At 41.5% G+C, this 12,127-nt stretch overlaps 1 pseudogene; it reads right to left on the minus strand.

Annotated features, from left to right (window-relative positions):
• Nucleotides 1-2,213: 2,213 nt before the first annotated feature.
• On the minus strand, nt 2,214-3,267 carry LOC101098927 (annotated as a pseudogene).
• Between the last annotated feature and the right edge of the window lie 8,860 nt (nt 3,268-12,127).

The following is a 12,127-nucleotide window of genomic DNA, read 5'->3' on the forward strand; positions in this document are numbered from 1 at the left end:
CCTCCCCACAAAAAACCCTCTTGAAGACAGCGTAATTCAACTTTTCCATTTAGCTGCACACTGAATTAACGTCAATGGCTAATTTAACATTACGTGTCCTTTTTCAGAGCCATGAACAAGTAATGATTTCCATTTGCCAGAACTGAAATTTTTTTTAAGTCCTTATTACAAGAACTGTGATGCCAAGTTAATATAGGATGGTTCTCTGGTTCTTTGATGTGTGGGCACACATGAAAATCAAATGCTTTGTGATGCATAAAATTCCAGTCTTCAGTCTTCTGTCTCTTGTGGGACAATTTAGCAACAGTGGGCATGCACATTTGCCGTGTTTTTTGTCACTCAATACTTTTTGAATTCTGTTCCTACGACCTGGACAATTTCCCCTCTCCCCTCTGCTACATCCTCAAGGTGGAAGCCTTCCACTAGCCACCCCTCTCCCCCGAAGCTAGAGCACAAAGAGCAAGATTTTCACAGGAAGAAGGTAGCACCAAGAGAATCCAGCTGCCGAAGAGAGGCCGGAGGATTGTGGGGGAGGGATGCCCAGCTTTACAAGGTAACCTTCAAGGAGATGTGAGGGTAGACTCCCTCCCCAGAGCAGGCTCTGTGAACCGCTTAGTATCCTTTTAATAAACTCCTCTCCACTTGAACTAGCTAGAGGGAATTCTGTGGTTTTCTACTAAGAATCCTGATGGAGAATAGTAATTGTCAATCCTATAATCTACAAACATTTATTCTTTATCTGATATGTCATCACATCCACTTTGCCCAGGTTTTTTGTTCTTGTTTTTGTTTTTAAACATAGGCATATCACTGGGTGAGCTTAGTCGGTTAAGCTCCCTGCTCTTGATTTTGGCTCAGGTTGCAAGTTCGAACCCCAAGTCAGGCTTTGCACTGACAGCATGGAGCTTGCTTGGAATTCTCTCTGCCCCTTTATTTTTAGACAGACAGAAGAGAGAGAGACAGAGAAAGAGCATGCTGGGGAGGTACAGAGAGTGTGGACAGAGGATCCCAAGCAGGCTCTACACTGTCAGTGCAGAGCCCAATGTGGGGCTTGAACTCATGAACTGTGAGATCATGACCTGAGCCGAAGTCAGTCGTTTAACCAACTGGGCCATCCAGAAGCCCCTAAAAAAGTTTTTTTTAATTAAAAAACAAACAAACATAGGCATATCATTAGTAAAGAGTGTTCCCTTTATATATTTAAAATGAACCTGTGTTTAGGGTCACCTGGGTGGCTCAGTTGGCTAAGTGTCCAACTTCGACTCGGGTCATGATCTCACGGTTCCTGAGTTCATATCTGGCTCTGTACTAAGAGTGTAGAGCCTGCTTGGGGTTCTCCCTCTCTCCTATCTCTCTGCCCCTCCCCTTGCTTTCGTGTGCACTCATGCTCTCTCTCTCCTCCTCTTTCTGTCTATCTCAGCTAAAAAAATAAACTTGAAAATAAAATGAACCCGTGTTAAGGTGGAAAGGTTGCCACCATATTCGAGCCCCTCATCCTGTGCAGGAAATGGAACTGAAGCCCACAGGGAGGATGGATGCAAGCACTCCTAGTTGGGGCAGAGCTGGATTTTGGAACCCAGATTCTCAGCTTCCCGCTCCCGTGGCCACCCCTTCCCATGTCCAGCTTACACATCGCCCAGGATGATCCCAGATGGAGATTTTTATTTTATTTTATTTTTCACTGTTCCAAGTTTATTTGGTAGTTTAGTTGGTTGGTATGACACTTAGATACATTGTTGGTTGCATTATTTATATGTAGATGTTTCTTTTTACATTATAAGGCAATGTACACTATATTCTGACATACATAGTACACATAATAAGATCCTTTAGATCCTTTAGAACAGTTATGCACTATAGACGCAATACTGATTTATACATTGGATCCCAGGATGTGATTGACTGGAGAAAAAAAAAAGGTGGACTGGGCATGTTGGGTGAAGGAACCAGAAGTAATATAACACACAGTAAATACACATCTGGTTTGAAAAGCAACAGCAGCATACACAGCATTGGCGCCTCTGAGGTGGTAGAGCTAGTTTACATTAACCAACTTAGGACAAGAGGGGTCTCATCCAGCATCAGGATGTAGCTTCAGGGTTTTGTGAACCATGCCTATTTGTAACTTTAGGAAACAGGTTTTTCCTAGGCTATTTTAATATTACTACTTGAGTAACAGATCAGGTAAGAAGGGTAATATACACAACCTCCAACTAAAATCTGGTTGTAGTCTGGACAGTGAAGTGGTACAACATCAGAAAACTTGAAAACTGTGGCTCTTTTTGGATCCCCCAAAGTGTATCTGTACTCTTCCTCAAATGGGCCTCTTCCTCAGGAGTCAGAGTCGCCGTCACAACATGTGAGATTCCATTCTGTCCCAAGATGCAAGGAACACTAAGGAAGACATCATCTTTTATTCCATAGAGACCATTAATCATGGTGGAAATTGGAGGCACCCACCTAAGATTCTTCATTATACTTTCTGCCAAATCTGCCACAGACAGTCCAATGGCCCAGGAAGTATAGGCTTTCGGTTTGATCACCTCATAGGCACTGTCAGCCACCTGTTTGTGAACCTCTTTCCACTGTTCCTTATCTGCATCTGTGCCTAAGTCAGGGTGCAGATTCTTCAGGAAAGCAGCAGAAACATTTATTCCACTCCATACAGGCACACTAGAGTCTCCATGCTCCCCAAGACGCACCCATGACAGCTTAATGGGTGAAGTCCCAACCTTTCCCCCATTAGGTAACGGAACCAGACTGAATCCAGATTGCAACCACTTCTAATAACATGGTTTTTGGGAAAGCCACTTATCTTCCAAGCCTCCTAGGTCAAGATATCCACTGGATTGGAAACAATAAGCAATTTGCAGTTTAGGTTGTATTTTACAACCCATATTAGAAATGATGAACTTAAAGATGTTCACATTATGCTGGACCAAATTAAGATGGCTTTCTCCCTCTTGCTGACGTGCCCCAGCTGTGATAATAACCAGCTTGGAGTTTGCAGTCACATGATAGTCTTTGCCAGAGACAATTTTTGGTGTTCTAGGGAATAGGTTGCCATGCTGGAGATCCATCATCTCTCCCTTCAGTTTGTCTTCCATGACATCAACAAGAGCAAGTTCAACCTGCCAAGTCCTTCATTAAGACACTGATGGCACAAGCCGTGCCAACAGCATGAACCCCAACAATGGTAATCTTATTCTGGGGGTTATGATCTTCCTTAAGAAGTTTCTGAATCAGCTGATCCTTGAGAGTTGCCATATTGGATTTAGAGCCAAGAGGAATCAGGAATGCACATCGGCGGGTGGGCGTCCTAGGCGCATGGTGTTGGGTCTGGACTTGGCAGCAGTGGCTCCCCTCCCCAGATGGAAATTTTAGAACGGAAGCGCTGTTTCTTCTGTTAAAGTATGAGCAGTTGCTGAAAATTGCTGGTGTATGGAAGCTATTCATTCCAGATCACATAAACAAAGCCCAAGGGTCTATGCAGTCAGTTATGAGCAGGTGGGGTTCCAAACAGGAGGTACTTTCGAAAACAGTGGCTACAGAAAAAAATTCAGAGTCCCATATACATTTCAGAGAAGAGATCCAGTCTGAAGCTTTGACTTTGGAGCCTAAACACCCACCCTGGGCATTCTATTACTTACCTGGGCATTCTGAGTGGCTGGAGCATTTCTGAATAAGAGAGTCTAAACAACAACTGTTGATAGAATGTTAATTCCCTCCTCCTATTTAGACTCAATCCCTTGCTTCCTCTCTTCACCTATCTTCATTTCCCTTCTCTAAGGGGGAGGCAGGGAGTGATCTGGTGGGTGGGTAGGAGGAAGAGCCACCTCCTGTTAACTAACTAGTTAACCAACTGTGAACCAACGAGTCCAGAAAATGCTCTGCCTCACATTTTATCAGGAGAGGGTTTTGCAGCTCTGCCTGGACTGGATGGAGGAATTTACTTCTACCTCTGTAGAGAAGGGACAGCCAGCCCACTGCCATGACAGATATGTGGCTTGCTCTGAACAGCTTATCAGTGATAAAGGTAACAATGGACTCTCCAGCTGCTAGACTTTGTCTCTCTCTTTCTCTCTCTCTCTGTTTCTCTCAGTTGGTTCAACACCCAGGAGAGGTAGAAAGGGGTATTGTTTCCCAAACCCTAAAGCCCTTATATCCTCATATCTCCCCCTCTCTACTTCCATCCCTATGTAGCTAATCCCCAGTCACTGATGCCCTCATTTCACTAAAATGAGCACGTTAAAATGTCCCTGCAAGGTCTCTTAGCAACAGGGCTTCCTGATCCTCTTTAGGGAATAACGCCATAGAAAAAGAGTGTTCCCTTCCGGTTAGTTATTATAACAGGAACTCCATGTATCATAAACTTTTGTGTCATTTCATATTGTCTGGCCACAGTTGAGCATCAGCTGGGCCTCTTTGTCTGCGCTGCTCCTTTTCCAAGTTTGGACACGAGGAAGGAGCTCCCGTGAGGCGAAGCTGCCTGTGCAACCGTGCACACCAGTGCAGGGCAGCAGGATGGGAAGCATGACTCTGGAGTCACAGCCAGGTGGGGACAGACACAGTGCACAGCACAATCCACTGCTGCCCTGCCTGGCAGCAAATTCATTTGACACTTCATCAAACCCCAGGCACAGCCATGGCTCTGCCATCTCTTGTCTTCAGATTGGAGGTAATGCACGCATCTCTGTCATTCAACGGGTTAATTTTATATCCTAGTTCTAGGAGAAACAAAATCATTGAATAATGAGTTAGCACTTATTGCCCTTCACATTGGCAAAGTTGTCTTTCTTTGTTAGGTGAGTGATTATGTGGAACAAGGATCTCTTAGATTTTAGGCGATCTAAACAGAGCTTACAACACAAAAACACACAGATCCTCTGACCTTGCAACCCCACTTCTGAGAAACTACTCTACAGAAATAAGAGGGCCTTTATATAGGAGTGTATGTAAAAGACATTTGCAGCATAGTTTGTGTGGCAAAAAACCAAAAACAGACAAATAAAAAACAACAACTTGAAGTTTCCATCAGTAAGAGAATCTCTGATAAAGCTATAAGAAAGACATATAATGGAATTGTGTATAGTTTTTTTTAAAGGATAAAATGGATCTATACCCGTCGAACTGGAGGTGTAGCCACTGTATACTGTTAGTCAAGAAAAGCAGGATGGCAGGATGTGTATCCTATAATGCTATTTTTTGTTTATCTAAAAAAATGTATGTAAGTGCATAGATGGTTGTACATTACTGTATGAATTTGGAGAAAGGTATGGAGAGAAACATAACCATCACAAAAGTAGAATATCTATGAATAGGGAAGTAATGAAAAAAAAAAAGAAAGCTTTTAAAAAATAGAAGATTGCATTACAAGTTGGTTCAAAATCCCTGTACATAATTTTAGAGATCTAGAAAGCTAAATGATAAAGTATAGGAATTTGATCAAATTAACATGTTACCGTTATTTATTGGTCCATTCTGTAGACATCAAAATGATGTTTGGGATATAAATCGAAAGTGAAAATCAGGATATTAAACTGGTAACATATAATCCCTATCTATAAGTCTAATCGTGTGGATGGATATACAAGAAAGTATAATAGTAATCATCCACACTATGAAATTATGAGTCTTTTATTCCTTATTTGTATTTTGCAGTTTTTCTTTTTTAATTTTTTTTAAGTTTATTTAATTTTGAGAGAGAGAGTGAGGGTACGTATGAGAAAGAGCACACAAGTAGGGGAGGGGCAGAGAAAGAGGAAGACAGAATCCGAAGCAGGCTCCAGGCTTTGAGCTGTGAGCACAGAGTCGGATGTGGGGCTGGAACCCACAAACTGTGAGATCATGACCTGAGCTGAAGTGAAGTGGACACTTAACGGACTGAGCTGCCCAGGCACCCATGTGTTTTCTAGTTTTTCTAAATGAGCTTGCATTTAACTTATAGTAATAAATATTTACAAATATGAAACATAATCTTATATAGTTATAATAAGGAGCATCTGAGAATGACCAATGCAAGGTCCCGTTTTAAGATGTAAACAGAGAATGCTGTTTGATTCCATTACCCTTCCCCGGTAAGCAGGCAACTCAGAAAGGTATCTCCACCTGAGTTTGTTTTGGCACCTCGATGGACACCTCATTTCAACAATTCTCAAGGCTAATTTTCAGCAATAATGGAGATGAACTTGGGATGTAACCATGGAGGAAACAGAAGAATCTTCCTTTAAAGTACAAACTGGCCCTAAGGTCATTTTAATGGGATTTTAACTTTAACCTTGTCTGAAGCACCTATCAATCTGGATAAGAAGGCCAACGTTGCCCTCTGCTGCCTGGAATTAAAATAGCCTTCATTTTTCATAACTACCCGGACTCCTAGATGGGGCTTTCCCAGAGGGAATTGAATTCCTTACTCTAGTAGCCAGAGGAGAGTCCCCTTTGATAAAAGGAGTTCTGGCGTCACTGGAGATTTATAATGCACTCTGAGAAGTCATGCCATGAAGAAACTGCTTTACCTAAGTCTCTCCCAGATTGAATATTGTAAGAGCCTACAGAAAGCACATGACTTTATAGTTTCAAAGTCGACAAATAAACATCACTTCAAGCAGGCCATTGTAAATCTATATATAATGATCTCTCCCTCCTGGGACACCACCACCTCTCACTCAACGTCCCTTCCATCCTTCAGTCATTCCGCCCTCAATTCTGCAGAACCCCTGCCTCATATTCCCCGCTACTTTTCACCCCATCCTCCTCCCAAGCCCAGTCTCTTCATTCTCGATAACTCTTCTGTCAATTCCTTCCTCATTCTCCACAGCCCCTGATTTCATTCAGGCTTTCATTCTTGATCTGCCTTCCATGACTCTGCAGATTATTCCTGTTTCCCTCATCCTGATGCTTCCTCCGCCGCACTATACATCAGGACTGTAAGTACTTGATTTCTTCCTCTCCTGCTGGACTGTAAACTCCATGAGGACAGGGAGCTTGTCCTCCTTGATCACTGCCTAATGAAGCCCCAGTTCCATCGTTGGATCCCAATGGCTTTTCGCCTTGAACACATGAATTCCTCCAGAGAGAGTTGTTGCAGCAAAGTACTGGAGGAAATGAGAATAACATTACTTTTCTTATACTACATATAAAACTTACTGACTCCTTATAACAATTTCATGAAAGAGGCATCATCTACATTTTATAGATAAGAAAAGAAGCTCAGAGTAATTAAACAAATTTGCCTAACTGGTAAGTGACAGAATTAGGATATTAACCAACTGTCTGGCTCCAAAGCTCACACCTTTGCCTCTATACCATACTTTCTCCCACGGGATCAAGATCTCCAATAGAATTGTTGGCCTCAAAATAAGAGGAAGAAGACCTCATTCACTGGAGAGAAGGAGGGAAGCACTGATATAGGTTTCCAGATTTCATGAAGTAGGAAGAGAGCTAGTAGCCTCCTGAGAGTGAGGGCGGTAGATGAAGTGTGAAGTGACATTTGAAAACATAAAGTCATATGATTTCCACAGTCTGTTAGATAGATTTAGTCTGATGTAGATGAGATGTAGATGATGTAGAGAGATGTAGCAGATTTGAAGAAAGTAGTGACAGTTATGGATGGATTGAATAAAGAAACTACTCATGAGGATAAATGATTGTGCATCTGAGTTGGAGATCATGAACTGGAAGAAACACCAGTTCTTACACTTCTATAGTTTTTTCTAACAGTGCTCAGTCTTTTGGCTGTAGGAATGGAGAAACGTTAAGTATTTGTCCAACGGGTGAAGTGAGTAAGGATGCTTGAGAGTTGAGAGTGCAGTGAAAAAGAAATTCGACTGATCAGCCATGGAAGTCAAGCCTTGGTGAGAAAAAAAGCAAAAGGCAGCCTGGGACAGAGGGTTAAAAAAGGAATTGGAAGACTAGACTCTTGTGAGATCCTAAAGCAGATAGAAATGACGGAGGATTCACGCCAGTCAGAGTGACCAAAATGAACAAATCGGGAGACTATAGATGCTGGAGAGGATGTGGAGAAATGGGAACCCTCTTGCACTGTTGGTGGGAAGGCAAATTGGTGCATCCACTCTGGAAAACAGTGTGGAGGTTCCTCAAAAAATTAAAAATAGACCTACCCTATGACCCAGCAATAGCACTGCTAGGAATTTACCCAAGGGATACAGGAGTACTGATGCATAGGGGCACTTGTACCCCAATGTTTATAGCAGCACTCTCAACAATAGCCAAATTATGGAAAGAGCCTAAATGTCCATCAACTGATGAATGGATAAAGAAATTGTGGTTTATGTACACAATGGAGTACCACGTGGCAATGAGAAAGAATGAAATATGGCCCTTTGTAGCAACGTGGATGGAACTGGAGAGTGTTATGCTAAGTGAAATAAGCCATACAGAGAAAGACGGATACCATATGTTTTCACTCTTATGTGGATCCTGAGAAACTTAACAGAAACCCATGGGGGAGGGGAAGGAAAAAAAAAAGAGGTTAGAGTGGGAGAGAGCCAAAGCATAAGAGACTCTTAAAAACAGAGAACAAACTGAGGGTTGATGGGGGGTGGGAGGGAGGGGAGGGTGGGTGATGGGTATTGAAGAGGGCATCTTTTTGGATGAGCACTGGGTGTTGTATGGAAACCAATTTGACAATAAACTTCATATATTGAAAAAAAATGAGGGAGGATTTTCAATCCTGTTAACTCAAATAATGACCTTGAAACGAAGATTGAAACACATGTCCGTCTTTGACAAAAGGAAGTGTATGTGTTGGAGATTACTTTGGCTATAATGAACCAGAAATGTGACCACAGTAATTTAATGCAATGTCTATTTGATTAAACACACATATCACCAGATCCACCATGTCACCAATGAGCTGAGCTCCTTCTATCATTCTGTTCTTCACTATGAACATGTGGTTTTCATTCTCATGGTCACCTTGTCCGTGCAAGATAGCTGCCATTTTGCCTTTCAAGAAGAAAGAGGAAAGAAGGAACTTATGAGAAGGGCAGGAAAGGGCAAAATATTGTCCTCTTTAGTAAGCTCCCAAGAACACCCACCCAGGACTTCCATTCTTATCGCAGGGACCAGATCTATCTCATGAGTATTCCTAGTGAAAAACAAAACAAAACAAAACAAAACTCTGGAAAGCTGAGCATCTTAAGGAGGGCACACTGACTTCAACAAAATCTGAGCTCAGAAGTATGAAGTTGGACAGGAAATTAGCAGTCTGACCTAGGAGGAGACATCTGAAACCTAAACCCAACATCTGAAGATGGAGGCTAAATGGGGCATTGGAAAATGATGCAGCAGGGAAAAGGAAGGTCAAATTTAAGTACTTGAAAAGGGTAGGAGTTGCAAGGCTATTTGAACCCAGAAGGTTCAGGAACTAGAGGCATCAGGTACAAGGGAAGAAAGCAGACTAAATATAAAGGCATTGTTTGAAAGTGCATAGAGAGTGGTTAGACTGCTGTTTACATCTTCACTTATGCAGTCAGATGACTGTTCCATCCTGCCCAGAAGACTGTTGGGTTTATTCCTTAGAGAACCAGAGAAACTGCAGGGACAGCAGAGTCAGGGGAGGACTATGATGAAGTCTCAACCTCAATTCCTGATAACTCTGAACTGTTCTGAACACAAGGGAGTAAGTGAAAGTCTGCATACTGGCTGAGAAGACTATTTCTTCCCAGCCCCCTTCCCAAATGCAACACCAAAAAGACAAGGCTTGCCTTGCAGGAAGATTGGAAGAAAGTTCTCTGAAGAAACTTAATGCCCTCTACAGGATACTACAATATAAGGAAATAGGATAAGAAGAAGGTAGAATTTAACAACTTAAAAAGTGACAATTGAAATATTTTTTAAAAAATCAGTAGAATGAATAGGAAAATAAAGAAGAAAGAACTCTTAGAAAGCCGATCATCTAAATAATAGAAGTTTCACTAAGAACAGAACAGAATGAGAAAATAATTTGTCCACCAAATTAATTCAGTAGAATCTTCCAGCCTATAACCACCTCCTGTACACACACATACACACACACACACACACACACACACACTCATGCACACACACAAGCACGTACTTCTGATATATTTAGTGCTTCACTCTTCAGTAGGATCTCTGGTAGTTAGGCATGATTCCAATATGACAGAGACCAAAATATAAACATATAAACTTAGAAGAAAGTAGAGATAATACAGTGTGCTAAACAAATACCCTATGATAAGAAACTGAATCCAAGGAACAAGAATAGGATGCCTTAATATAAGGAATAACATAAGAACAAGAAAGAACTCTTGGAAAAAAAACCGCAACAACTAAATAATAAAATAATAGATGGTCCATTAAAAACAGAAAATAGGGGAGAAAACCATCAAAGAAAACACAAAAAAGCATTTCCCAGAACTGAAGGATACAAATCTCCAGAATGAAAAGGCCACTCACTACCATGAAATTTCAGAATAAGGCTAAAAATAAAGACTAAAACATTTCAGAGAAAATGACAGGTGACATACAAAGAAATGGGACTAGAATGGATTCCTCATAGAAACACTAGAAGGCAGAAGAAAATGGGATCAAGGTCTTCCCAGTTCTGAGAGAAATATAAGATTATTTTCGATCAAGAATCCTATGCATTCTTCTTTGAAAAGCAACTGGAAAATCCTGTTCACTAACAGGTTAACAGTTGTTAACCCAGATAAAAGAAGACATGGAATCCAGGAAAGAAGACCAAACATGGCGGAGAGGTGGGAGCTGACACAGGAAGGGCTGCCATGAGCCCAGATTGGAGCAGGAGACAGGATTCTAGAAGGGATTTGTCTCAGAAGATAAATGGAACCTGTGAATTGTCTGTCACATTTGGCTTTTAGATGGTAATTACGTGAGGGGATGGATGAAGGTGTAAACTAACCTTACTGTGATAATCATTTTGCACTATATATGTGTATCAAATCACGACATTGTACTCCTCAAAGTTACATATATTAAAAGTCAATAATATCTCAATAAAGCTGAAAAAATTTTTGGCTTTTGGGAAAACAGTAGTGAAAGAACAAAACAGAGCTGGTTGGATACTCAAAGAAAATATTTTAAAAGAGATAAAACTCCAACAAAACAATCAAAATAATTGTACAAGAAAAATGTAATCATATTAGACTATTTGGTCTATTAGAACAATAAATAGCATTTATGAACATAGTAACACCTAATAATGGATTTCACAAAAAGTTGAGGTATGAGAAGGGTGGAGGGAGAAAATGAAGGAATATGAACTAAAATCCTCATCTTTTGAAATAGGAAATCAATAGAAGGGTTCTAAAAGTGATGAACAATGAGAGAGCAGCAGTCCTTACAGACAGGAACAGGGGCTAAGAGTGGCTACCTGGGGGCACGGCAACAGGCAAGGGTCAAAGGGACAAGAGGCTGGTTTCCTTACAAGCCTTTTATTTGTTTGCCTTTTTTTTTTTTTTTTTTTTTAAGGTAGAATTGAGTAAGACTGTTCAGAATGGGAAGTGGGAGCTTCCTCCTCTAAGTGTACTTCCCAGCACCAGTGGGGGGCTTGTGAGGTGCAGTATCTCAGAACCCAGCACAGGGCTTACAGAATGAGTCTTTATTTTATGCCACGTCCCGGAGACTTACAGGCCAGCAGTCTTGACAAGTGCTGGTCTGTCATGGTGCAAGGCCTGAAGTGAGATGCGGGGGTCCCTTTCTGTAACAAGGGGGAAGTGAGGCAAAGGGACTCATCGGGCACACGAGTCATCAGTGTATGTGAACTCAGTCCGCCACTCTAGTTCCTTGGCCCTTTCCACTTGCCTCTGCCTCCCTAACCTGCCTCCTCAGGACTCCTGACTTAAGGAGTATAGGTGCCCCAATTTTAACACATTTTGGTACCTATTTTGTTTGGGGTACCTAGTTTACTCCACAAAATTGGTCTTTACAGAGTTAGTTACATGGTAGTTGCAACTGTGCTGTCACTGTTCTAAAATTGTTCCTGCATATTTGATTACCAAGATCATCTAACTCTAAATAGACTAGATGCTTGATAAAAGCTTAGCAACTCAGCTATTTCAATTCTTCAAGTACCAGACCAGAACAGATGGGTAACAGTGAATAGAACAGTCTCTGCACT

The sequence above is a fragment of the Felis catus genome, chromosome A1 (genome assembly GCF_018350175.1).
Source record: "Felis catus isolate Fca126 chromosome A1, F.catus_Fca126_mat1.0, whole genome shotgun sequence".
NCBI lineage: Eukaryota > Metazoa > Chordata > Mammalia > Carnivora > Felidae > Felis > Felis catus.